The sequence below is a fragment of the Alosa sapidissima genome, chromosome 18 (assembly GCF_018492685.1).
Source record: "Alosa sapidissima isolate fAloSap1 chromosome 18, fAloSap1.pri, whole genome shotgun sequence".
Classification (NCBI taxonomy): domain Eukaryota; kingdom Metazoa; phylum Chordata; class Actinopteri; order Clupeiformes; family Clupeidae; genus Alosa; species Alosa sapidissima.
Window position 1 is genome coordinate 24634294 of NC_055974.1, and position 25000 is coordinate 24659293.

General features: G+C 45.2%; 1 protein-coding gene and 1 long non-coding RNA gene across 4 annotated transcripts in view; both read right to left on the reverse strand.

The window, feature by feature from the left end:
• Positions 1-23088, reverse strand: part of kdm6ba (lysine (K)-specific demethylase 6B, a) — a 42194-nt gene extending 19106 nt beyond the window's left edge. For all 3 annotated transcript variants that reach the window (XM_042069062.1, XM_042069064.1, XM_042069061.1), the window contains exons 1-3: positions 23084-23088; positions 19023-19025; positions 16999-17008 (exon numbers count right to left, since the gene is read on the reverse strand). The gene's annotated coding sequence lies outside the window, so the exon portion shown is untranslated. The remainder of the gene's footprint in view (positions 1-16998; positions 17009-19022; positions 19026-23083) is intronic.
• A 784-nt stretch (positions 23089-23872) lies between these two features.
• Positions 23873-25000, reverse strand: part of LOC121689341 — a 21051-nt gene continuing 19923 nt past the window's right edge. The window contains exon 4 of the long non-coding RNA XR_006024759.1: positions 23873-23904. This is a non-coding gene — a long non-coding RNA (uncharacterized LOC121689341). The remainder of the gene's footprint in view (positions 23905-25000) is intronic.

A 25000-nucleotide genomic window follows, 5' to 3' on the forward strand; every position in this document is an offset into this window, starting at 1 on the left:
GCGCCGTGGAATTATAAAGATTAACTCCCCATGCTCTGTCTCTCTTTCACACACTCACACACTCACACACACACACACGGCACCTCCTTCTCCTACACTGCATAACTATCTGCAAGGTCACTGCGCTCTCTAGAATCACTGAAGTCAGGAAAAAAAACTTGAGTACGGGTCTTTCTCAGGGTCTGAAGAACTTTCTCAAAGTCCCTCAACAACCCCCACATGCATGCACTCAACACACACACACTCCACATGCATGCACTCAACACACACACACTCCACATGCATGCACTCAACACACACACACACTCCACATGCATGCACTCAACACACACACACACACACTCCACATGCATGCATTCAACACACACACTCCACACTTTGCACGCATGGAAATGACCAGACTGGTGCCAAAAGTTCAGTCAACAGAGCTTGATATTATTAATAAAATACAAATATTAGTAACAGACTACATGAAATGTAAAAGAATTATAACAATAGCCATAATTATATACGAACCACAACTCAACACAATTAAGAGGTTCCTACACATTTTGCATTTCAAAATTCCATACTTTTTCCATACTCAAATTTCCAAACTTCTCGGTAGATTTTTCTGACCATATTCTCGACTTTGCGGCCACTTCTGGTTTGGGATAACTTGGTGAAAACAAACGTATGGACAACTGAAGTGAATTAAAAAATAACACTTAATATTCGTCCATTTAGCTGGGTCATTTTTAGTTGTATCTTAGTTGTATCTTGACGATGGGGACTGACAGTTAAGCTGCACAACAGTAGGAATGGTTCATTATGACCTGAGTGAAGTGATTAGTACTGCAAATGCAATAGTCTGGAAACACAAATATTTCTCCATACCCTTGTTTCTTTTTTCCATACTTATCCACACCTGGAAATTACTAAAATCAAATTCCATACTTTTCCAGGTTTTCCATACTGCGTAGGAACCCTGTATAAGGTGAACGAATGAGTCTTTAGTCACTTTTTGAAGACCACAAAACTATCGTTAAAATGAAAATCAGTAGGAGGGGTCACAGTGGAAGAGTCTTGACTGTGACCTCTTACAGGAAAGCTACACCAGGCGCGTAACTGAAGCGTTCCGTTCGAGTTGCGTCTGCGTAGTGGGCGGTGGTAGTGTAGTGGTTAAGGAGCTGGGCTAGCATGCAGTAGCCTGAAAGTTGTCGGTTCAATTCCCGACTTCCACCGTTGTGCCCTTGAGCAAGGCACTTAACCCCAAGTTGCTCCGAGGACGATGTGATCTCTTGTAATATAGCTGACGTAAGTCACTTTGATCTACTAAATCTAATGTAATGTAATGTCTGCTGCAACAATTCGATTCCACTGTAATCGATGGAAGTAGCTACACCAGACGTGATAGCGGCGCGTACGTTCGAAAAAAAGAGACCAATTTTCCGAAATGGATTTTGCGCGTCGCAAACGGAATGCTTCAGTTACACGCCTGGTGTAGCTTTCCTGTAAGTGTTGACGTAAGGCTGACGATACAGCCAATGCTCATCAGAGGACTGCAATGGGTAAGATAAGGTACAGCGGAATCATGGAATTAAGACAACAAGGAGCAGACCCAGTAAGTGTCCTACAGGCCAGAGTGAGGGCATCTGAAACTTCGCTGTTATGTTCCCCATGTAGAGAACTAAATCTCATGGGTTGACAGGGGTGTGCAATCAACAGAACCATTTTGCAACAACGTTGTAGATACACTGTTAAAACGTTTCTTCAAAGTTGAGTAATGGCAGGATGCTTCCAAAGTTATCACGTTGAATAGTTGGGATTTCAATATTGACCAAAAACTATTGTATGATTGCTATGATTGCTGAGTATGACTTTTGCCCTGACCGAGCAGCCCCACAGGTTGGTGAGAGCACATTAACGGTAGCTCAGCAGAACACAAATGGTTCTTCGTTCACTCCCAAATGCAATGTGCAAATGCAAAAGACGTGAGATTGGCCTTGGGATGCCTCTGAAAACATTAACTCTGTTGGATGTGGAGGACCAAAGTCAAACATTAACCCTGTTGGATGTGGAGGACCAAAGTCAAACATTAACCCTGTTGGATGTGGAGGACCAAAGTCAAACATTAACCCTGTTGGATGTGGAGGACCAAAGTCAAACATTAATCCTGTTGGATGTGGAGGACCAAAGTCAAACATTAACCCTGTTGGATGTGGAGGACCAAAGTCAAACATTAACCCTGTTGGATGTGGAGGACCAAAGTCAAACATTAACCCTGTTGGATGTGGAGGACCAAAGTCAAACAGAAGAAAACTGGTGACTCACGCCTGTGTGCAGGAAACTAGAAAGGCTTCGGCTAAGCCCATTTTTTACACTTAAACACAAGGGCTAGCATCCTGCAGAAGGAATCCACCCCCATTAGTTCAGGGTTTGCAGATGCACCAACACACACACACACACACACAAACAAAGAGAGCAAGTCAAGCATAGCTATGGAAGGTAATGGGAGTGGTAGTTTGGAGGACAGTTCATTGGGCAGTAGTTTGCCGTAGGAATGCCGGGGAGAGAAAACTGCCTAATCTGCCCAGACTCCATACAGGGGCAAAAACACTGCCCCAGGCTGCTTTTGGAGAGGGGCAAGGTAGGGGGTGGGGGGTAATAAATGCCATGCAGAGTCTAAATAGTGTCTGGAGTGTGTGTGTGTGTGTGTTGTCATGGGTATCTTAAAGCAGCCAGAGGGGGCATGGTAGGGGGAGGGGAATGTCTGGCCAGTGGGGTCACCGCAGTTCATGGTGTCTTGAAGAGTTCTCTTTCACACACACACACGTGTGCATGAACACACACACACACACACACACACAAATGAACAAAGACACCTTTTATCACATCACAGGCAGGCACACAACTTCTCATCACATTGTAGACACACACATACACACACACACATTCACATTGCTTCAAATAGATAGATAGATAGATACTTTATTGATCCCCAGGGGAAATTCAAGATGCTGAGATCATGATTTGCAATGGGCATCTAACATGTTTTCTCATATAACATCCACACACACACACACACACACACACACACACACACAGTAAGCCAAAGCATATAACACTGGAATGTAAATCTTTCAGCAGCCTGTGTCATGTTTTTATGTGTGTGTGTGTATGTGTGTGTGTGTGTGTGTGTGTGTGTGTGTGTGTGTGTGTGTGTGTGTGTGTAAGGATACAGACGTGGGCTTAACTCATGAGAAAGCAGTGTGTAATGAGATGTGAGGTAAATCTGTCTGACCTGACTTCTCTCTGCCCATTAGCCTGTGTGTGTGTGTGTGTGTGTGTGTTCTTTGTGTTTTAGTGTGTTAGAGTATGTTATAGGAGTGTGTTAGAGTATGTTACAGGAGTGTGTTAGTGGGCTTTGGTGCTCACACACAATTGAGTGTGCGGCACAAATAACTTTCTTTTTCACCATTATGAACTGTGGGTGGAGAACAGAGTGTGAGTGTGTGTTAAGGGTGTGTGTGTGTGTGTGTGTGTGTGTGTGTGTGTGTGTGTAGGGGGAGGGGGGTAATTAAAACACTATGGGGTAAGTGTGTGTGTGTGTGTGTGTGCGTGCAAAGGTGACAAACAGTGAACAGTATGTGAAACAGTCTCTCTCTCTCTCTGTATGTGTGTGCATGCGTGTGTGTGTGTGTGTGTGTGTGTGTGTGTGTGTGTGTGTAAGTAAGAGAGAGAGACTGCAGATGTAATTAATCCACTCTAAGGGGGACCACACAAGCCTGTGTGTCGCCAGAGTGCCACTCCTGCTTGGGGTGGGGTATGTGTTTGTGTGTGTGTGTGTGTGTGTGTGTGGTGTGGGGGCGGCGTTTGGCTGGGTTCGCTGTGGGTGGTACTGTGAGTGTGTGTGTGAGTGTGTGTGTGTGTGAGTGTGTGTGTGAGTGTGTGTCTGTGGATAGAGTGCGTGTGTGAGTGTGAGTGTGTGTGTGAGTGTGTGTCTGTGGATAGAGTGCGTGTATGAGTGTGTGTGTGAGTGTGTGTCTGTGGATAGAGTGCGTGTGTGAGTGTGTGTGTGAGTGTGTGTGTGAGTGTGTGTCTGCGGATAGAGTGCGTGTGTGAGTGTGTGTGTGAGTGTGTGTCTGTGGATAGAGTGCGTGTGCCACTACAGTAAGGGGGAGGGGGTAGTCCAGCACTATTAACCAGAAATATTGTGTGGCCCACACACACACACACACACACAAATGCTAGAAGTATCCAAAACAGAACAACAGTGCACTGCCACACAGCGGTCACTAATGTAATGCTGTGTGTGTGTGTGTGTGTGTGTGTGTGTGTGTGTGTGTGTGAGAGAGAGAGAGATAGACTCAAGCAGTAATCACAGAAAAGCAGCTTGAAACAACAGAGACAGAGTTTAAAAAGACAGGAAGGGACAAAATACAAAAGTGAGACAGCAAGAGAAAGACCACGAGTAGAAGAGAAAGAAGGGAGGGAGAGAGAGAGAAAGAAAGAGAGAGAGATTACAGGGGAGAGAAAGCTCTCCCTGATGCCAGCTGGAAAGGGAGGCTCCGTGTTTAAAAAAAAAAAAAGAAGAAAGAAAAGAAATCAGAAAAAGAGAGCTGGAAGCGGCCCAGCTTTGTCCCTCCGGTCTGCCCTCTCCTCCTCGGCCCTCCAGGGGAGCGGCGTCTGGCACAGGCAGGCCCGCCGGCCTCTCTGGCCCAGAGCCAGCACTCATGCGGGGGCCGCGGCGCTCAGGAAAGCCCCAGGCTGCAGGGGGAGCGCCAGGCCCCTGGGCACACCAGCAGGCTGACCCAGGGGCAAAGCTGGCTCAAATCTCACACACACACACACACACACACACACACACACACACACACACACACACACACGTACATACATGTACACACACACACACACACACACTCAATGCATACATGTGGAAATGCTCTCAAACAAGAACCACAACACACACACGTGTGGATACACTCACTCACACACACACACATTTTCAATTCACATTTGTGGGCATGTTCTCAAACAAGAAACAGACACACCCACACACTTACATGAACATGATCTCACACCCAAAGACCTTCATACATACACACACTTAAGCACCCACCCACTAACAGGCATATAATCAACCAACACACACTCACACACACACACACACACACACACATCCATTACTAACCCACAACCCCCCCCCCCCCCACTAGGGACTCTGGGACCACCAACGTTTAACACAACAGTGCTAGCATGGCATTGATGTTCTGAATAATGCTTATTCACCATAACACACACACACACACACACACACACACACACACACACACACACACACAACTACGGTAAGTCTAACTCAACTATGGTATGATCGTAGTTCAACTTTGGGGAAACAACCGCCCTGATAACTGAGGAACACCCACACACACACACACACACACACAAAACTATGTACTTGCCAGTGTTATGTCCCACTGGTAAATGCTAATCTACCCCAACTATGCAGGTAGGTGAGGAGCACATCTACAGCAACTCCAGCAAGTGAGTGATTGGGTGGGGTTCCCCCTAGCTCTCCGGATCAGCCATAGCTTCAGCACTGAACAGGTAGCTAGCTGTACATGACCTCTAGCATTAGTGGGATGCCAATGCTATGCAAAGGTAGTCTTATAAGAATATAGTCTTATAGTCGGAACTTTGCTGTAAATTACCATGATAAGATATTACATCACACACACACACACACTGGGTCCGTGTCTTGGGATAGGGATGTGTAGGGAGATTTGCCGAGTGGTGAACTGTGGCGACATCTGACGGGGGGTTTTCCTTGCCATGTCTCGACGAGAGCAGTATTCGCTGATGCGCTTTTGTGTTTTGGTAAACGCCTCTACTTAAAACTCCGCCGTCACAAACTTGCTCTCAAGTGGTTTAGAAATTTCACTCTCAGTTTACCCAGAATGCACGCCCACCTACGCCTTGGATAAATTCCCCCAAATCATCCCTGTGTGTGTGTGTGTGTGTAACATCTGTTTTTTTCGTTATTGTCAATATGGTCACATGATTGAATCTTGTCTGAGCGATTATTGCATCTGTCAAATTTGTGTCCTTATGTGTATGTATGTGTATGTATGTGCGTGTGCATGTGTAAACAACAAGGGTCCTTAGTAGAGTGCATAACTCCACAATAATTTAGTTTCACTTTCACTAACATTCTGAGTCAGTAATTTAATGGGGCCTTCTTTAGACCAAGGTTCACAAACAATCAAACAACCAAACACAGGTGAAAACATAACCCCCCTGGCAGAGGTGTGTGTGTGTGTGTGTGTGGTGGTGGTGGGGTCATAACTGGGGAATGGGTGGTGGGTTTGATTTCCTCCATGTTTGGCATTGGGCAGCCGTGGGCTACTGGTTAGCGCTTCGGACTTGTCACCGGAGGGTTGCCGGTTTGAACCCCGACCAGTAGGCACGGCTGAAGTGCCCTTGAGCAAGGCACCTAACCCCTCACTGCTCCCCGAGCGCCGCTGTTGTTGCAGGCAGCTCACTGCGCCGGGATTGGTGTGTGCTTCACCTCACTGTGAGTACACTGTGTGCTGTGTGTGTTTCACTAATTCACGGATTGGGATAAATGCAGAGACCAAATTTCCCTCATGGGATCAAAAGAGTATATATACTTATATACTTATACTTATACATCTAGCCGCATCCTAACCGAGAGACTGATTCATATGATGGCACTGTGAACAGGATGCACTCTGCTGTTTAATGTAATCACCCCCCCACACACATACCTCCATCACAAACACACACACATTCCTCCATCACAAACACACACACCTCCATCACAAACACACACACGCACATACATTCCTCTGTCTCAAACACAAACACACACACATACCTCAGTCACAAACACAGAGGGTCCAAACAAGGGTGACCGACTGACTGACTTTCTGAAGGTTGGAGGTTCCACCTGAGAGGGTTTGGACAGGACAGCCAGGGCAGGTTATTAGCACTGGTGCTAATGTTAGCATTATATACAGAGACATATTGGTGACAAAGATATTAGCATTGATTATTAGCATTAGCACTGGTGCTAATGTTAGCATTATATACAGAGACAGATTGGTGACAAAGATTTTAGCATTGATTATTAGCATTAGCAGTGGTGCTAATGTTAGCATTATATACAGAGACAGATTGGTGACAAAGATTTTAGCATTGATTATTAGCATTAGCACTGATTTTAGCATTGATTATGGTTGGGACAGAGAGGGGATTGGTAGCCCTAGTATTAGACCTATACCTAATGTTGCTATGTTGCACAGACACCAGCTCAGAGAAATATGAATGTGGCAAGGTGTTCTGTTCTGGGTTATGAGGAGATTTAGATTAACCAAATAGGGGTTTCGAAATTTCTTGACTGACCACAAGTAACGACTCGACCATTGTGCATTAGGTTGTCTGTGTTCAAGTGGGTTTAAAGAAATAGTAAGAAAATGTCCGGACTGATATTTCTTTTCATCCATTCATCCAAAAGTGAAGAGATCTCAGGATTATACTCTCTCCCTCCCTACCCTCCCTATATGTATACATAACATCCAGATATATTATAGATTTAGGGGCACATAAATATCCTAGCCGCCATCGATTTTGCTTGTAGTAGAAATATTGAAATGTGAAACATACATACTCTATCTCCTCTTTGTCTATCTCTTTCCCTTTCTCTCTCTCTTTTCTCTCTCTCTCTGCTAGAGGCAGTGTTCTGGCAGAATATCATGTCAGCGTTGCCTTGGCAATAGAATCAGACACATTTCCATAGGCAGTGTTTCCTGGAGACCATTGCCATGATAAGTGTTTACTGTTGCCGAGGATTACATCACCAGGTAGCATCATTTGTAATCGAGGAGAGAAAGCAATGCATGACTATCTGTATGGGAGTTGTGTGTGTGTGTGTGTGTGTGTGTGTGTGTGTGTGTGTGTAATGTGTATGGATTCATTCTCTGCGTCTGTGCAAGTGACCCTGCCATTGAGTCGCCCATCCAGAAAGATCAAGTTACCCCTACTCTCCCACCGATGACCCGACCCCCTCCTTTGCTCATTGTCTTTCTTTCTATACCCCCCACCCCCCTCTCCCAGTCTGGCGGGGTTTAAAGTTTCCATGGGCTCCAGACAACACACACACACACACATGCACACACACTAGAGGCTATCAGGAGAGAAATAGTACAGTCAAAGAAAGGGATGAGTAGGTAGAAAGAGAGAGAGAGAGAGAGAGAGAGAGAGAGAGAGAGAGAGAGAGAGAGAGAGAGAGAGAGAGAGAGAGAGAGAGAGAGAGAGAGAGAGAGAGAGAGAGAGGAAGAATGTGAGCAAGAAAACACCACCTGTTCTGTTTCTCCAACCACAAATGAGGAAGGAAAGATGGGGTAACAGAGGAGGTGGAGAGAAAGAGAGAGATAGAGAGAAAGAGAGAGATAGAGAGAAAGAGAGAGATAGAGAGAAAGAGAGAGAGATAGAGAGAAAGAGAGAGATAGAGAGAAAGAGAGAGAGATAGAGAGAAAGAGAGAGAGATAGAGAGAAAGAGAGATAGAGAGAAAGAGAGAGATAGAGAGAAAGAGAGAGAGATAGAGAGAAAGAGAGAGATAGAGAGAAAGAGAGAGAGATAGAGAGAAAGAGAGAGAGATAGAGAGAAAGAGAGAGATAGAGAGAAAGAGAGAGAGATAGAGAGAAAGAGAGAGAGATAGAGAGAAGAGAGATAGAGAGAAAGAGTGGTTTGTTTTTTATATCACCTTGCAATAACACATCATCTGCTTTACATACTGATTACTTACTATTACTTGCTTATAAATACAATTTATAATGTGAAGAGTACATTCGACTCAACAACATGGGTTGAGTTCATGACAAACACACACACACACCATACAATCTCTATCAGGTCCCAGGGGTGGACTATGAAGATACCAAACTGCTGCATCTCCAACTGGCTAACAATCTCTCCCTCTATTTCTCTCTCTCTCTCTCTCTCATTCAATCGTATTGTGCCCTCCATACACACACACAAACACACACACACACACACACACACACCCTCTACTAATCTACCCCCCCCCCCCCCCCCCCCCCTCCACCACCATGAGGCCTTCCTGACCCTACGTCCCCTGTCCCCTGCAAATGAGGTCATTATTGATGAGGTCATCAGCCTTGGGGTCAATCGAAATGACTACCATGGACGAGAGGAGACCAGCCTCTTCATTACCAAAAGTAAGCAATTACACACACACACACGCTGCACAGCACTCATACCCACAAGTAGAAGTAGAACTAGAAGTACAGGCACTATAGTGCACAATAACTAACACACACACACACACCCATATGAGCACGTCCACACGTAAACAATGTCCTTGGCTAACATGTAAACAATGTTTGGGGCTGAAGACATTATAACCCGCAACATAGAAGCTCACACACAAATGGTGTTTCTTCCAATAATGAGGCCATAACAGAAATACTTTCTCCTTCTCTGTTTTCTATCTATCTATCTCTCTCTCTCACACACACACACACACACACACACAGACAGACAGAGAGGTAGAAAACAGCTCCCAGTCAAAAGGTACTGGAGCTGAAAGCAACTACACACATGAATGGGTTCTGTAGGGCACATCCTTAGAGTTTTCAAGGCTGTATGTGTGTGTGTGTGCCTGTGTGTGTGTGTGTGTGTGTGTGTGTGTACGTGTAGGCAGTAATATTTCGCTTTTGTTTGGAGATTAGAAGCTATAACTGAATATCTGCCACAACAGGGGAAGGAGGGAGAAAGGATAGATAATAAGATGGAGAGGAAGAGAGAGGGATAGAGAATAAGATGGAGAGGAAGAGAGAGGGATAGAGAATAAGATGGAGAGGGATAGATAATAAGATGAAGAATCTCCCTGAGAGGGATAGAGAAGGGGGAACTGAACGTGCACCCCAGAAAGAAAAGCGAAGCAACCTTAAGACTCATTCTGAGAAGCAGGCTGACAGTTAGAAGGGAAGGAAAACAACCGCTTACACACACACACACACACACACACACACACACACACACACACACACACACACACCTTATTGTGACACTTGCTGAATGGGAACGATCTCACTCAACCACTGCCATTCTGTTCCTACCCACAACGCAAAAACAGGTGTCTGTGCTGACTTAAATACAAAACCACACACGGTGCCCGTTTAGGCAGCTGACAGGTGTAGTAACACACACACACACACACACACACACTTGTAAAAACAAACACCTTTTTATTTGTGTCTCTTTTTATGCACATTTCCTTTCCAACGCTTCCGCTGTGTAACTCCCATGCAGCTCATCCCTCACACTTCTGTCTGAGAACTACATTGGAAAGACATTTATTAAGGAGAAAATACAACATTATACAGCAGTGTGTGTGTGTGTTTTTACTGGTACCTATAATAGGTATGTGTTTTTCATATATGTGTTACTAGTCACCACATACATGTGCGTGCGGCTGTGCGCACACACACAAGCAACAGCCAATATGTCAAGATGTGAGCTGATCTGTGATGACTCTCTATCTCATACACACACATATATACACACATATATACAGAGAGAGAGAGAGTGAGACACACACACACACACATACACTGCATTTTATTTTACTTTTGCCTATTTATTTTATTCTTATGAAAATCTACTGTCATGTATGTGTTCAGATTTATTGTATAACTGCTTTTTTGTCAATATAAGGGAGCTTGTCATGCCAATAAAGCATTCTTTAATTGAATTGAATTGAATTGAATTGAGAGAGAGAGAGAGAGAAAGGGAGTAGGCTGATCTGTGATGGCTCTTTTCTTTGTCACAGACACACAGATTACGTTTATCAATGATGACTCTCTCTATGAGATCATAAACACACACACACACACACACACACACACACACACATCACACATGCACACGCACGCACACACACACACACACACACAGAGAAAGAGTAGGTTGATGTGTGACAAGCATAGCCTTTTGAAGTTGACTGCAGTTGAGGCTATGGTGTCGGCACTCGCTGCAATCATTCTGCACATGTGGGGCAGGATGGGATGCATCGCCTCGCATCACCACGGCGACACAACTAGGCTAGTCGTCAACGGCGTCTCGCTGCGGCAACACCAGGGATGAACACACACGAGACAACCACAAAAGAGAACGACAAAACAGGGTGACTGCCATATCAAGGGAGCTACGAAGAGAGGAAGAGGGAAATAACTCTCTCTCTGTGTGTGTGTGTGTGTCTTTGTAAGTGTGAGTGAACAAGAATGTGTGTGTATATGTGTGTGAATTTATGTGTGTGTGGGGGGTTAAGTATGAGTGAGTGAGAGGTAGTTACTAATCCCAGAAGTGAACGCTGCTGATAACAGTAGCCTGACAGACAGAGTGCTGAGAGAGAGATGAATAAGGCAGATAAAGAGGAGAGAGAGAGAGAGAGATGGAGAGGAGAGAGAGGGATAGAGAGATGGAGAGAGAGAGAGAGATGGAGAGGAGAGAGATGGAGAGAGAGAGAGAGATGGAGAGAGAGAGATGGAGAGGAGAAGAGAGAGAGAGAGAGAGAGAGATGGAGAGGAGAAGAGAGAGAGAGAGGGATAGAGAGAGATGGAGAGAAGAGAGAGAGAGGGATAGAGAGAGAGATGGAGAGGAGAGAGATAGAGAGGGGAGGAGAGAAAGAGAGAGAAAGGGATGGAGAGGAATGGAAAGACATGGGGAGAGATAGAATAGGGGGAGCGGATGAGTAAAACACTAAGGGATGAGCAGGAGAGAAACAGAGTGAGGGAGTGAAAGATGAACTGTCTGAAAAGAAGACAAAAGAAGGGATGAGTGAACAGACAGACAGAAAGAGAGAGATGAATAGATACAGTAGATAGATAGATAGATAGATAGATAGATAGATAGATAGATAGATAGATCAATGAGAATGAGAATGAGAGCAACCACTAGAAAAAAATGTTTCTTGGTGCACATGGACTAGGAGAGGAGCCTTTGTTAGGGACATGTGTCCACGGAAGGACAGCACAAGAACTTCTAACAGATGGACAGATCGAGAGAAAACACAAAGAGAGAGAGGGTGGGACACAGGAAGGAAAGAGGGAGAGATAAGAAGGGATATGACCGAGAGAGAAAGAGAGGCAGAGAGAGAGATGGGGAGAGATTGTGAGAGATGGAGTGAGTGATAGACACAGAGAGAGAGAGAGAGAGAGAGTGTGTGTTCCAGGGAAAAGTGTGAGATCTGACTCGTCTACAGCGTCCTGTCAGCAGAGTGTTTAAAGTTGCACTCGTCTCCTCCACACACACCTTCTCTCTCTGTGGCAGCCTGTAAGCTCTGTCAGAAGGCACACACTCGCTCTTTCATGTGGTGAACGAATCAAACCCATCTGTCATCCGCCTGCTTTCTATCCATCACTCATCAGCTAGCTCTTATTCCCTCACCCTCTCTCTCTCCCTCTTCTTTCTCTGTATCTCTCCCTCCCTTGTTCCCTCTCTCTCTGTATCCCTCAGTCTCTCTAGCACTTATTCCCCAACCTCTCACTGCATCCTCTCTTTCTCTTTTTCTCCGTCTCTCTCTCTCTTTATGTATCCCTCAGTATATCTAGCTTTTATTTCTCTCTCTCTCTCTCTCTCTCTCCCTCAAATGCTTTCTCTCCCTCTTTCTCTCTCTCAACTAGGAGGAGCAGAAAATCAAAGGAGGTCCCAAGAGGTATGTTACAACTCATGCTGCAGTCTTACAACACACACACACACACTGCAGTACTTCATGTATTAGCATAAGTTGCAGGAGTCAACTCAAAGTGAACAGTGAACGTGTGTGTGTGTGTGAGAGAGAGAGAGAGAAAATGTGTGTGTGTGAAAGAGAGAGAGAGTGTATGTGTATATGTGTGAGAGGGAGATAGAGATAGAGTTTGTGTGTGTGTGTGTGAGATAGAGTTTGTGTGTGTGTGTGAGAAAGAGAGAGAGCGTATGTATGCGTGTGTGTGTGTGTGTGTGTGTGTGTGTGTATGTGTGTGTACAGCTCCATCAGCCTTATATGTGTCCTTTCTCTCAGTCTGACCTCCCCCTCCCCCACCCCGTCTCGTTTGTCCAATTCCATCACCACGAGATGGACAGACCAATCATCTGTAAAAGTGTCACCACTCTTCCCTCTGCCTCTCCTTCACTCTCTCCATCCTCCTCTCTCTCTCTCTCTCTCTCTCTCTCTCTCTCTCTCTCTCTCTTTCTCTTCCAGTCATTCTCTTTCTGCCTTCTCTCTTCTCCTTTCACTCGTTCCTTCACTCTTTCTTTCAGAGTTCACTTTCTTTCTCTCGCTCTTTTTCTCTCCTCTGTGTGGGAGGAGTCTGAGTCTGTGTGGGCTGTCAATCAATCTGTCAAAGGGGTGGAGAGTGCAAGACTCTGGCTGTCAATCATCCCACTGAAAACTTTCTCGTCAGACGCAGTCTCTCTCTCTCTCTCTCTCTCTCTCTCCCTCCCAATGTGCTGTCCATCTCTCTGTCTTAACGTCCTTTTCTATTACCAACTTGTTTGCACACACGCTAGCCCACGTACACACGTACACACACACACACACACACACACCCTCTTGCAAATCTACACAGATCAACCACATCCAAACACACACAGAAAACTAGAACATACTGAACTTTTGTTCTTCCTAAAGTTTTGTTCTCAAACACAACCACCACTCCTCGACAACTTGCAGCTTATATGCACCCATTTACACACAAACGCACACAAACACACACACACACACACCCCTCATGTCACTCTTCCCGCCACACCCACGGCACCTTTATTTCATCACTCAGCATCCCTCTCTCTCTCCCCCTCTCTCTATCCCTCCCCCTCTCTCTCTTCTCCTGTGTGGTTGTTTTGAGCAACTACATGCAGAGCAGGATCGGTGCAGCTCAACACCTCTGCTCTCCAGGAACGAAAGAGCAGGAGAGGGATGGTGGAGGAAAGGAGGAGAGGGGGAGATGAGGAGGACAAGAAAGAAGACAGAAGAAAGGAGGAAGAGGTGGAAGAGGAGGGTGAAGGGAGGAGAAGGAGGAGAGGTGGAAGAGGAGGGTGAAGGGAGGAGAGGTGGAAGAGGTGGATGACAAAGAAGTTAAGTGCTCAATAAGTGACAAGTGAGTAAGATCTGACAAAAATGCCTGACAACAGTGTGTGTACAGTATGTGTGTGTTTATGTGAAGGTGTGTGTGTGTGTGTGTGTGTGTGTGTGTGTGTGTGTGTGTGTGTATCCAGCCTGAGTGTAGGCACATCACAGAACTTCTTTGGGGACAATGTGTGGGTGTGAGAAAGAGTATGTGAAAGTATGAGTGAGCAAGTGTGTGTGCGTGTGTGTGTGTGTGTTTGTTTATGTGTGTGTGTGCGTGTGGGTGCCTGCAAGTGTTGCTGTCTGACACAGCCTCCACATTTCACAAAACTGACGAAATATCAATGTGTATGTCAAGACAAGATGACATTTCATGTGATAACTCTCACTGTCTCTTCAATTACTCACACATCCAATTTCCCTCACACACACACACACACACACACACACACACACACACAGGCCATTTATTCCATTTTGTTGTTTCTTTTAAAATACCATTGCTGTCCACACACGTTTACCAATTATGGAATCTTGTCCGCACATACTCAGTAGGGGACACCTGAAGTGCAGACCACCTGACCATTCACACAAGGCAATTGTCAACATGATGAAATGCAGAATTTAACTGCACTACAGATGCTACCAAAGACGGCGAGGTCAGTAACATTTTCGGTCTCCATGTGAGATTCACCGCAGGCAGGTGATTCCATTTTCTCTCACAGGCTAGTAGTGGTGGAAGTCAAAGTGAGACATGAGAGGGTCAAGAAACGTCCGACTGACAAGGTTCACCCAGGAAGGGAACATGGGTTTTTTTACGTCATCGTTTTCAGAGGTTTGCAGATTAGCCTGTCCACACTGAAACGCAAAGCTGGAGTTTTCGAATGAATACAGGGGCGAAAGTGTTTTCAAATGCCTCTGTTTCATGAATATGGGGCCGAAAGTGTTTTCAAATGGCTCCGTTTCATGAGAAATGTACAGCCAGAAGTTTTTCGGAAATAAAATAGTCTGAATGTAGACTCACCCCCACGCTAATGATCTCATCAATCACATGCATGCACACACACACAAATGTGTTAAAAAGAGATCCAGACAGAGTGTTTGATCTCATCTATCATATCATACACTCATATACACATGCACACACGCACACATACACACACACATGCATAAACTACAAGACTCCTTCCCCATCTAATAGTTGCTCTAATAGTATTGTTTTCAGATAAAACACAATCGTGCTCCACTCCTCCCTCTCCCTCTCTCAGATGAAGTGGATTACTGAGGCAGACAGTGGGCTGAGGAGGCAGATGTTTTTTTGTGTGTGTGTGTGTGTGTGTGTGTGTGTGTGTGTGTGTGTCTGTCTGTGTGTGTGTGTGTGTGTGTGTGTGTGTGTCTGTGTGTGTGTGTTGTAATGACTCTCAAGCAGACGCCACTACTGCGCTCTGTGCACACCTCTGAGCCTCAGCTCTCTCTCTCCCTCACACAGACGTGCACACACACACACACACACACACACACACACACACACACACACACACACACACACACACACTGAGAGGTACACTAAGAGTCACTGAGGCGCTCAAATCAAAGAGCGACTACTCACACGGATGGGTGGATAGAGAGAGAAAGAGGAGGAGAGACGGACAGGAAAGGAAGTGAGAGTGAGAAAAGCAGGAAAGGTGGGAATGGAGAAAGAGAGGCAGACGACAGGAAGACACACCACAAATGGAAAGGAAAGATAGAGAAAAGGAGAGAGAGAGAGAGAGAGAGAGAGAGAGAGAGAGAGAGAGAGAGAGAGAGAGAGAGAGATGCAGAGTGAAAGAGATGTTCCACTGCACAACTCTTGTTGTTTATCGGTTTGCTGCTGGTGCTGAATTTAGTCTTGGCTAAACCAGCCACCCCTCATTCTCAACAGAGCTCTATATGCTTTAGGCCTCTGGGACTGTGTGTGTGTGTGCGTGTGTGTGTGTGTGTGTGTGTGCAGTCCCTTTGGGTGCAGGAGCTCTTGGGCTTGGGGGCCACTCAAAAGGGCTGTGTCTACGTGACACACTGCGCATAGGCAATGCACAGTGCTTGCATTTCACACACTCCATTTCTCTGTCTCTCTCCACACACACACACACACACACACACACACACACACACACTAAAGAGCAGCATGAAATATTCAGTGAATTTTTCGACATGTGCTCTTTCCCCCTTTGCACGTGTAGAAGTGCAAAAAAAAAATGAGAGAAAGAGAGCAGGAGGAAGGAAGGAAGGAGAGAGAGAGCAAAGAAGGAGGAGGAGGAGGGGGGAGTCAATGAGGGCAAAGGAGGAACTGGGGAGAACAAGCAGAGAGAGAGAGAGAGAGAGAGAAAGAAAGAGGGCGAACCAAGCTGACTCCTATCCAAGCAACTCCCCTTAGCAACAGCCACAGCAGTGGCGGTGCCCCATTGGCCGGCTGACAGCCCGCATCACAATCCCATGCAGGGCCGGTCCACCAATCAGGTGTGAGGAAGCGGGGAGCAGGCCTGGGAGAACCGGGAGAGCTGCAGTTTGGATTCTGTGCTCACCATGGCAACAGAGCCTCGCGCCTGGCCTAGAGGTGGCCTGCACAGCTTTAACCTGTCCGTCATGAGAGCTGCGGCCAAGTCAAACACACACACACACACACAGTAAATGCACACGTGCCAAACACACAAAACACAGTAAATATAAACACATCAGTATGCAAACAGCACACACACACACACACACACATACACATCAGCAAAGGTACAGAAACATAAACATTCCACACACACACGTGCACATACACACACACGTGCACACACACACACACACAGAGCAAACATTCCCTGCCCATGTAAACATTTCCATTCCTTCCATGCATAAAGAAGCAATCCCGACCAAAGACTACAATCACCTTCTACATGGCACCAGTCCGGTTCTGTGTGTCTATGCGGTTCTGCTGCCACATGCTCCAACAGAACACTGCACTCGGTTCTCACCTCCACAAACAACAGATCCTGAGCAACACTGGAACAAACAACAACCTTCTGAACTCCTCTCAACTTCTGGCTCACAATTGGACAATCTAGTCACCTAGTTGGAAAAGTTTCTAGGATTTTCTCATAACACTCTAATCCAGCGGTTCCCAAACTTTTTTTCCCGCGGACCACTTTCTACATCCTGAATCAGCTTGCGTTCCCCCACCATCCGACACATAAAAACGCAACACATTCTATTGACGCATTCCAGGCATCATGTTTAATTAGCGGCCCTACCTACATGATAACAAAATCAAAATGTGCAACTGGTCTATGAGCTCTCACACTAAAAAAACAGTGTGGAGAACAACATTATGAAACACAAAGAACAAAGAGAACACAGGCTTAAGATTTAAAAATAATAATGTTTAACACTTTTCCAACTTTGCCCTTTTCATCTCACGTAGCCCCTAGTAGAAGCTCACGTACCACCGGTGGTACACGGACCACAGTTTGGGAATCCCTGCTCTAATCTATCAGGGCAGCTCCTCTTTGAGTGCCTGACAGCACCAGAATCTTGGAGCTGGACCTAGTCCCTAATCGGAACCAGAACCAGAACTACAGTCAGAAATGGACTTCACTTCACCTCCATCTGATCAGTCAGCCATAATCCATAATCCTTTTCCTCCCATCATTCACTCACTCGGACTGATTCAGAGGCTCTGGTGGCACTCTGGTGGGACTTTTTGTAGTTCCTAGAACTTTTTGCATGTTCACACTGCATGGAACTAGGGGTGATAGTAGTTTCTCTACCCAGTCAGCCACTCACTGAGACTGACAGATCTGCTCCTAAAGAAACCTCTAAACTCGACTCTCTACACCATTTCACAAAATCAAAAGTTTTTGTTAAATGAATGAATGTTAACTAACCTAATGCATGGGTAGACTAGGTCCTAGACCACTGGGTCTTAAAATTAACTTGAATTTCCCCTTGGGGATCAATAAAGTATCTATCTATCTATCTATCTATCTATCTATAGGTTGTATCAGCAATAGCAGGGATACGTCACTTCTGTTGATGTTCAAACAAAAGAGAGAGCTAGCTCGCTACTCCCTCCCCCTCCCTCCCGTGCAAATAAAACTCTCCTAAACACGCATCTTGTCGGTTATTGGTTGAAACACTTTATTTTGTCTTTGAGTGGGTTGCCAACGCTTGTTGGTAGCAATTGTTTTTGTGTACAGATCTCGGAGCCTAGGCTGCCTACAGAGATGCGTTTTTTTGACGGCCTGCTTATGGGGCAGACAGCTAGCGGTTAGCGTTAGGAAAGATCAGATGAATGTGATCTTTTATGTTTGGGCCTTTTTTGGGCCTAAAATCACTGATACAACCTCTAATTGGAAGTGTTTATCCCACAGCACAGCGTCCATCGTTCCACGGCTGGGACTTGTGTCACATGATCACTCCACCACCATGATGCTCTCGTCTCACCGAGGGCCCAGATGCGTCTTTACCCAGAATGCTCCTCTACTCCCACACACACGATAGGACTTGGGTGTTATTGGCGCAATATTGCATCAGCCGTGATTGTTGTTCTGTAGTCCAAAGCATCTATATGAGCCAAGCGTATGGAAATCATGAATCTGTGCCAGACTGATTCAAACAGACTGAAGACACACAGACAGACAGACAGACAGACACACACACACACACACACACACACACACAAAGCTTTGTGGCGCTGATATGTCTTAATCCAGTATAATCCTATACGGTGTGTTTGAGCTCTCATTCTGTGCTCTGTGTACATATACGTATGTGTGTGTGTGTGTGTGTGTGAATGGATGAGTGTGTGTGTTTTGATTAGCGGCGTGGCGGCTAGCTCTCGACACCAAAGGGAGCGTGGACAGCCTTGTTTAGAGACGGCCTTAAGCTTCCGCTAACACTCTTATCAGTTTCCAACATGAATAGGGCCAACATATCTATACAGCACTCTGTGTGTGTGTGTGTGTGTGTGTGTGTGTGTGTGTGAGTGAGTGAGTGAGAGAGAGAGACAGATTGAGGAGCTTAAGAGGGAAACAGAGGGGGGCAAAGAAAAAAAGACTGGGGAAGATGTGTGTGTGTGGGTGTGTGTGTGTGTGTGCATATATCTGTGTGTGTGTATATGTGTGTGTATATATATCTGTGTGTGTGTGTGTGTGTGTGTATATATCTGTGTGTGTGTGTGTGTGTGTGTGTGTGTGTGTGTGTGTGTATATATATATCTGTGTGTGTGTGTGTGTATCTGTGTGTGTGTATATATATCTGTGTATATATCTGTGTGTGTGTGTGTGTGTGTGTGTGTGTGTGTGTGTGTGTGTGTGTGTGTGTGTGTGTGTGTATATATATATCTGTGTGTGTGTGTGTGTGTATCTGTGTGTGTGTATATATATCTGTGTGTGTGTGTGTGTGTGTGTGTGTATATATATATGTGTGTGTGTGTGTGTGTGTGTGTGTGTGTGTGTGTGTGTATATATATGTGTGTGTGTGTGTGTGTGTGTGTGTGTGTGTGAGAGAGAGAGGTCTTTGTTCTCCAGGTAATGGACGAGACAGGAAAATAAGGGGAGGGAGGCAAAGGACAATGGGAGAAGTGACAGATAGAGACACAGAGATAGAGAGAGAGATAGAGAGATAGATAGAGAGATAGAGAGATAGATAGAGAGATAGATAGAGAGATAGATAGATAGATAGAGAGATAGATAGAGAGATAGATAGAGAGATAGAGAGATAGAGAGATAGAGAGACACAGAGATAGATAGAGAGATAGAGAGATAGAGAGAGAGATGAACAGAGAGGATGAGAGAGTCACAGAGAGAGCAGGGAGAGAGGGAGATTGAGAGAGAGAGAGAGAGAGAGAGAGAGAGAGAGAGAGAGAGAGAGAGAGAGAGAGAGAGAGAGGGGGAGGGAGACTGAGAAGGAGAGAAAGAGGGTAGATCTTTAGCCGTCTCCGTGGCACCACTGAAGACATCGCCTTGGTAACCTGAGCTTCGCTGAGAGCACCCATGATGAATTGGTCGCTTATGGGCGTCACGTGAGGCTCCGGTGAGCATGCCTATGCCTGTGTGTGTGTGTGTGTGTGTGTGTGTGTGTATATCGGGGCCATCCATCAGACGCTGACCTTACTCACACACAGAAACACACACACACAGAAACACACACACACACAGCGAGGAGAATCAGCATTCTTTGCTCGTCAGAAACAACTTGCACTCAGTGTTGTGCATTAGCCCACTTGGTGGAACTCCCAGGTAATCTTTCCATCTCTCTCTCTCTCTCTCTCCCCCCCCCCTCTCTCTCTCAGACACACAGAGTATAGAGTCTTGTGATTCTCCTCCCAACTACCTCTCCATAGCATTGCAGAGCAACTGCAGGTAATTAAAACTAATAACCCCATACATACACAGACACACACACACACACACACACACACACACACACACACACACACACACACACACACACACACACACACACACATACATACACAGAACTCCCCTACTCCTCTCCCTGAGGTTTCCAGCCACCTCTCTGCTCACCTAATTAAACTCTCTGCTCGTTACTGTCTTAATTAGTGGTCTGCTCAGAGTGAACTTAAAAGCTCCCTGACGAACCTCTCAATCACGCTACATCGCTCCTAGGATGTCCGAGGGTTTTAGGGCGGACCAGTGGTGATGGATAGGCTCTTATCTGGACTCCTCTACTACAGCCCCCCCTGCCGTTATCCCCTCGGGGGGGCTGGCCCTTCGCTGACCAACTCAAAGCCTACGTACAAAGGGCCGTCATTTACACATTTACATTTAGCAGACGCTTTTATCCAAAACCACTTCCTAAAATGAGGAATAACACTCAAGGAATGCAGAGGAGATGTCAGGTAACAATAACTACTACTACAATAAACACTACTATGCAGAGGAGACCTTGGGTAACAATGATTACTACAACAATAAACAATACTATGCAGAGGAGACCTTAGGTAACAATAATTACTACAACAATAAACAATAGTATGCAGAGGAGACCTTAGGTAACAATAATTAGTACAACAATAAACACTACTATGCAGAAGAGACCTTGGGTAACAATGATTACTACAACAATAAACACTACTATGCAGAGGATTAGAGTGCAGAAGTTGTTGTAAAGTTGTGGATTTGCCTATGCACCATGTCACTTTAACCTGACCTGTCACTTTAGCCTCCTGGACTGTCATCCAGGTATGTTGTGAGCAGTGTCCTCTTTTTTATCTGCCTATGTCAACGGTGATCATGTGTGGGAAATATATGTATATATTTGTTCTATGTCTTTTTCTGTGTGTCTATGGTGATGTCTTTGTCCTGTCATGAGCACACTGAAGCAAATCCCTAGCAACTTGCACCGAATTGTATGGCAATAAAGTATTGAATTTGAATTTTTGAATTTGAATTTTGAATCACAAGTTTAAATGCTAGTCAAGCGTATATCAAAGGAGATGGTGGTAGAAGGAGAAGGAAGTGAATCAATCACTGAACCCCTTCGACGCTGCCTAGTAGATTGTGATTCAATTCTATTTTTGATTGGCGCCACTCAATAAAATTTTAATGCTTCTCAGCTGGGAATTTCAACGCTGGTGTGCGTGGGCAAGTGACAGAAAGTTTCGACGCACTTATAAGGTGTTCCATTTGTCTTCTTGAGTCAGGTTCCGAGTAATTTTCCCAAGTCACTAACAGGAAGTTGCAAATGGAATGCTCCCTGAAGTCGTATTCAGGGATCAGCTTGTTGGATCCCAGAGTACCCAGAGTTTGAATTTCCAAGATGGCTGTGCCCATTAACAGCTCAAAAAATGAAAAAAAAAAAAAAATGGTCGCACTCCAAAATTGTTTCTTTTTGCTATTTTTTTTTCACTTTCAGCAGCAGGGGTAAACATGTGTCATTAAATTTGTGAGATTTGTGTGCCATTAAATCAGTCATAGAAACAATAGTTTAGTCGCTATGTTGCTACGATGTTTGTTTGTGTAAAATACTGTGTAATGCTATGTTACAAACTGGTATTGCTATATCTGGTAGCAATCGCTAACAACTGATAATTGCTAACAAAGCATTTTTGTTGCTTGTTAACAAGATTTGCTCTCGGGGTCCCCCTCTGGCTGAGAAGCGAAATAACAAAGTATGAACATAACTCCGACATGATATAGAGGGAATGCAAAGACAGCAATCTGTAGAAAAAGATCTCTGAATTCCTCTAGCATAGCAGCTCTTTTGTGATTTGATTTTTGAGGGGGAAGGGGTGGGGAGCAGTTTCCTACCCAAAACTAGAAAGTTGTTAGGTCGGTAACCGCCTAGAGGGCCGCACAGACAATGGTAGAAATGCAGTTTGTCATGTTATGACTTTATATGCCATCAAAATGATTTTGGAAACGTTAAAAGTCAAAAAACTGTGAAGAGTGCCTTTAAAAACTGGAATGCAACCAACTTGGGTTTTTACACGGATATGACATAATTCCGTATGACTAGTCATTTTACGAGAAAACTGGAACGCGTCGTTATGTTGGTTTGTCATTGGTCTGTTCTTGGTTTGATATTGGTTTGTCCTTAGTTTGTCCTTTGTTTTCCTCATGCCTCTGCAAGTTAGGATTTGGGTAAGATCTGCCAAAGGCTTGGAGCTTCTGCTTCACTTACCTGGTCTCTCACAATTGTATTACCATCAGTACAATGTTGTGTGTGTCTTTCTTGGTCTGTATGTGAGTATGAGTGTGCCATATTAGCTACTGGATGCCTAGATTTACCTCCGGATAAATAAAGTTTAAATAAAGTTTGTCCGTCCGTCCGTCCGTCTGTGGTGATTGGGAAGTCAGGCTCTGTATAAAACAAGGATATGTAAGTCTACCCCCATATGTGAGTCTACCACCGGTAGCTGATACTTGCCTTTTTAGACTGGTGGCGAATGGCAAGACATCTACTGACAGCAATGGCTGATATGTATCTGTTATGTCACATAAATTCTGCCCTATCTAAATGTTGTGTTATGCTTGGCACATTCAGAGATAGTGCTATGAAGGGCTGAAAGACCTGAAGTGTTCAGTTTTTCCCATAATGAATATCTCTGTTTCCCTGCCTCTGTAGAATATAATTAACAACAAAACCAAAGTAAACAAACAGACAAAATAAAATATCAGTATTCGCATCGGTTGCCGGCCAAATTGTTATCGTAAGCATCAAAATCTGTTCAGAATTCCACAATCGGTGCATCCCTCGGATATACCAAGTGAACATCTCATCCACATGGCAACATGTTTTACATCTAAGTAATCTCATTCAGCTTCAGCCAGATGCGTTTACAGGAAGTCCAGAACAGGGGATGACAGGGTGCTGGAGAAGTCTAGAAATACACACGACACATTTAGGTGGAAATGAAGGCGCGACTACGGAGGACTTGTCACATCTCACTACTGCTGCAGCAGGGGGAACATGGCTAAGAAGTGAGGTTGTGTGTGTGCGTGTGTGTGTGTGCGCGCGTGTGTGTGTGTGTGTGTGTGTGGGGGGGGGGTGTGTGTGTGTGTGTTCACTTGGATTCTGGGAGAAAAAAATAAATAAAAAAAGAAAGAAAGAAAACCTGTCTCTATCTCTCTCTCTCATGCACGCACACAAACACACACACACACACACAAACAGACAGACAGACTGACACACACACACACACACACAGGGCAAGTGAGGTGAATGTTTAATTGAAGAGAAACCTGTGCTCTCTCTTTCTCTCTCTCTCTCTCTAGCCCTCTGTTTCTCCGTGCACCTCCGCTATTCTTTCATAGTCTCCCTCTTTCCATCTCTCTCTTTCTCTTTATGTCTTTGTTCTCCTATCATTCTCTTTCACCCCTCTCACAACTTCCATCTTCTCTCTCTCTCCCTCCCTCTCTTTCTTTCACACACACACCATCTCAATCTCTTTACCTCTGTAGGTCTAGCTCATTCTCACATTTTCTGTTTTTCTCCTTCTCTTCTCTGCCTCTCCTTCTATCTCCACTTCTCTCTCTCTCCTTTCTTTCTCTATCCCTCTCTCTCCCCAGGCATGTGGTCTTTGTGATGGAGAATAAAGCCTCCACTGGAGACTCGTCTCTCTTCTTTTCTCCTCCTCTCTCTCTCTCTCTCTCTCTCTCTCTCTCTCTCTCTCTCTCTCTCTCTCTCTCTCTCTCTCTCTCTCTCTCTCTCTCTCTGTGTGTCGTCTCCTTTCCATCCTCCGCTCTTCCCTCCTCCCTCGCTCCCACCTCCAGACCTCTTTTCATCTCTCACCACCTCCTCTATCTGTCTCTCTCTCTCTCTCTCTCTCTTCCTCTCATCCTGTCACTCCCTCCTTCACACCTCTGCCACTCCAACACACACAAAGTCTGTGCCTTTGACTGATTAGGCATGGCCAAGTACAGGATGACGTATGTCACACACACACACACACAAATGGAGGCACGAGCACACACACACACACACACACACAGGCATGATACATACATACACATACAGATACATACACATACAGATACATACATACAGATACACATACACACACACACACACTGTGTGTACACACACACACTCAAACACAGAGCCCTACTGATTGACTATTGAGCTCACAGTCAGATGGGAGGTTAATGAGTTCTCTCTGAATGAGGGAGAGAAAGAAAAAAAGAGGGAGGGGAAGAGAGAGAGAGAGAGAGAGAGAGAGAGAGAGAGAGAGAGAGAGAGAGAGAGAGAGAGAGAGAGAGAGAGAGAGATCAATTCTCATAGTAAAGCTCGGAAGGAAAGCATGACAGACAATGAAGAGGAACGAGGAGAGAGTGGACGACTGAGTGTGTGTGTGTGTATGTGTGTGTGTGTGT